Consider the following 3,775-nt stretch of genomic DNA (forward strand, 5'->3'; position numbering starts at 1 on the left):
AATTTGTAAAGCTAATATTTTTAGTTAGCGGATTGCCAGTTAGCAAAGCTATGGTGGGTTATGGAAGATATCCACCATAACCATCATAGCAAAGCTAAACTTTTGGTTAGCTGTGCCCACCACTACCACTAAATAAAAACTGTCAAAGTCCTCTATGACACTAAACACATATGGTGTACCTGATGTTTTACTTAGTACTAGCACGCCACACGCGGTCTAGTGTAGCTATCTTTATGGGGACATTGCATTGGCTTCCATTAAGTTCTACAGCCTAACCCTGACCCCTTACTCTAAACCTACCTCACAGGTACATACCTGACCCTAAACTTGCCTAAAATGAATTCACACCTTAGTCCAAAACCGAACCCCTGACTCACCAACAGCATTTTTCCTAATAGGGACAAGGCTCAGGTCCCCCTATGCAGGCTACCATTGGTCCCCACAAAATAGGTGTGTATGCCAAAAACGGTCTCAACATAGTAGGGAATCCCTGCCCCCCCCCCCCCCCCCACCCCCCACACACACACACACACACAAAGTGTCCACACTGTGACTCAAACATCCTGCTTCTCCCAGAGAGAGAATCTAAAATCAATAGCAGTTATGTTAAAGATGCTGCTTTGCCACCAGACCTGTCCTCCCCTCGTCTTCATCACAGGTTGTTGTGCCCGCCGTCACCCTTCCTTATTTACCCCGACAAACGATGTGCCGACCTGCTCTTAACACGACACAAACTGTTTAAGTCAGTGAAGTGAGTCTGGTGTCCTCAGGTCAAAGTTCAGGCAAAACACTCCCTGCAACCACTTTGGTTGCCTAGAAGAACTGAGTGTCCTGGGAGTCGTTTGCCTCTTGCTTTTAGAATCAATGAGGGGGGTGAGAAGGGAGGAGGGACAGTTTCTGTAGCAGAAAATGCCATTAGAGTTAATGACCAAGTTAGTCCCAGAGGGGTGGTCCGTATTAAAGCGGTGACAGCTCTCACCACATGACCCGGCTGATTATTAACAAATGCTGCTCAAATAGAAATACTGAGAAGTGTCAGTCTGTCAAGACAAAAGAAAACAATTCTTTAGAATCACTATGGTTGTTTTGTTTGTTTGCTTTTTATTTTATTGGTTTTATGTCAAATATATCTTTAGATTTTACTTTCCATTTTCAAGCTGAAATTTGCTTCTGTAATTGGAAAAAAAATGTTCCAGTCTGGCAGCTTTCAAGTTGGCAGCTATATTGTGGACATAGATTAATAGATAGCCCCCCTCACCCATAACTTGCTGGCCTGTGGTATTCAGATATTTCATTTTTTCTTTCCTTTCTGAAGGGTGTCCTGTAACTTTTGACTACATCTTTTTCTTTTCTTTTTTACAAAGTCAAACGTTCCAAGAGTACTGAACCACAAAGCTGTAAAATGTGAGTTGTTAATGATGGCATTCCTACATATTTTCTGTTTGCACAACTCCAGATTTGATCCACCCACTCTGATGATGGTTGTATTTCAAAAATGTATTAATAACAACTAACTACATTTAAAAAGGAAATATTAAAATAAATCACATCTTAGAAAAAAATTAGATTGAGCTTCAGTGTGAACTTATGTTGAGAAATAACAGTTGTAGAGGTGTTGCTCAAACTTTGACCCTTAAATTATCACAATAATTAAATATCAGGAGTTATCACATTCAGTATGTTATGAATAACTCTCAGCAACTACCACACCAAATTTTACCCATAAAGTTAACTGAATTACAGCCATTTTCGTGAAACTGTATAGTCAGATAATTTTAACGTCTAAGATGCCAAAGTGTCCAGAATGTCACAGTCTGGTTTTTCATTCAGCCTTGAATATTTATCAGTCAGTACAACTAATGAAACAGGAATAACTAGAAAATAAAAACACAAGGAACTGAAAAAACTTGAAAAACACACAGGTCCTGACAAACTGTCATTTTGGCAATAAGACTTTGAACCGTACGTTACCATCACTGCAGCTGTGTCTGAATATGAAAACAATTTTAAAAAACTTTATTAAGTTAAGATAAAATGTTTTTTACATGCACACTTATTGTTAATCATGAACATTTCTTTATGAAGCTATGGCACATGGCTTTGAAAAAACACCTAATAATTTTATGTATTTTATGTCAGTAATAGAAAACAATGTGTTATGTTTAATAGTTTTTTTCTAATGTTTTGATTGTTCCATATGGAATTCCGCAGGGCACTTGCTTGGGTCCTCTGCTATTTGGTATTTTTAATGACATGTTGTATGTGTTAAGTGACTGTTCAACAATTGTTTATACAGATGATACAACGGTATGTCTTCTGACAGTTTGGATCAGGTAAACAAGGTTACAACAAGGTGTTACAACAAGAACTATTGTCTGGTTTTAAGTGAATAACAGAAAAGGTTAAAACTCTACATGTTAAAAACTAAATGTATGTTACTGTGCTCTAAATATTTTATCAGACCAACTCCAATTTCAGAAATGTCTTTAAATAACAACCAAACTGAACTGGTAAAGGATATCAAACTTTTGGGAGTTACAACTGATCAAAGTGTATAATGGTCCACACATATTCAAAAGACGTTGACAAAAATAAGTAGAAATATTGTGATAATTTGGTGTAATCCCTTCTTATGTCTCATAGAATAAGAATATTGGTATTGTGGTGTATAGTTTTGTGTCACTTTGACTGTTCAGTGAGGCAATTTGGAAGCTTCCCACCTGCCTCCCGCTGATTGGTGCAACTCTGAYTGCACCCACCTGCAGAGGATCTGGGCTCATCAACTCCTGGGCTTTATAAGCCAGAGAAGTGGACCAGGTCTTCGCTGAAACATCTTACTCCTTGGGTATGATCTCAGCCTTTTAGCCTTGTCTAAATCCTAGTCCTTGCTAATTCGAGTTTTTGTATTTTTGCCTGCCTCCAGATTCTCGTACCTGTTTACCTGTTGTTTTTGCTGGACCTGCCACCAAGACTCTCTCGCTGCCCGGAACTTTTTATGAGCCACTCACCTGATCCTCTTGCTCCTCCGCTGCCTCCACCTCTTGTAAATACTCACCTGTGCACCTTCACCCTTGGACCCCGGATCGACCTCTCTGTGTGGATCCCCACTCCCGACCCTGTAAGCAAACGAGAGACTTTAACTATTTATCAACTGGTTCAAAACAAAGAACAAATTCGACTCACCTTTGCCTCCCTTCTGTTCCAGGTCCAGACTCCCGTTTCACAAATTGTAAATAAACACTGTTCTTTTGTATACCGTCTCCTGTCCTGGTCTGTCTCAGTTTTACCCACGTTGATCTTGTTTAAATCCTGATATTCAGCTGTTTGGTCTTGTGCTTCAAAAAAGATTAGGGCCTGTATTTATTAAACTTCTCAGAATTACTCGTAAGAATAGACTTGTTAAAATTTTCTTAGCTAAAGGCTGAGACTAAAAGTCATTTATCAAGTGTCTCAGTCTCACTTTAAGCAAAGTGTAGGAGTAATTCTTCTGTCAGTCTTAAAGCTGATTTACGACACATTGCTGTGCTACAAAACTGATCCTGAATGATGTTACAAAACCACCGGCATGGACCAATTATTGCATCAGATTTCATGATCAAGAACATTCTGAGAAATCCCAAGATAAAACTGAAAAACCCAAGATAACTTCACTTTCAACACTCTAATGTTCATACATGACACGCTATACTGATTTTCTGTAAATTACATAAAATGTCCTTATTTGCGTCAAGAATACAAACGTGTAAAGAAAATCTCACAGATTTTTTTCAAAAAC

General features: G+C 38.7%; 2 long non-coding RNA genes across 2 annotated transcripts; one reads left to right on the forward strand and one right to left on the reverse strand.

Annotated features, from left to right (window-relative positions):
• Positions 1-2,944: 2,944 nt before the first annotated feature.
• Positions 2,945-3,269, reverse strand: LOC106523287 (uncharacterized). The gene is made up of 2 exons (XR_001310876.1): positions 3,184-3,269; positions 2,945-3,116 (listed from the first exon to the last, which is right to left on the reverse strand). It is a non-coding gene; the product is annotated as an uncharacterized LOC106523287 (long non-coding RNA).
• On the forward strand, positions 3,026-3,253 carry LOC106523286 (uncharacterized). The gene is made up of 2 exons (XR_001310875.1): positions 3,026-3,118; positions 3,206-3,253. It is a non-coding gene; the product is annotated as an uncharacterized LOC106523286 (long non-coding RNA).
• Positions 3,270-3,775: the final 506 nt, after the last annotated feature.

Source organism: Austrofundulus limnaeus, unplaced genomic scaffold (assembly GCF_001266775.1).
Source record: "Austrofundulus limnaeus strain Quisiro unplaced genomic scaffold, Austrofundulus_limnaeus-1.0 Scaffold151, whole genome shotgun sequence".
Taxonomy (NCBI): Eukaryota; Metazoa; Chordata; class Actinopteri; order Cyprinodontiformes; family Rivulidae; genus Austrofundulus; species Austrofundulus limnaeus.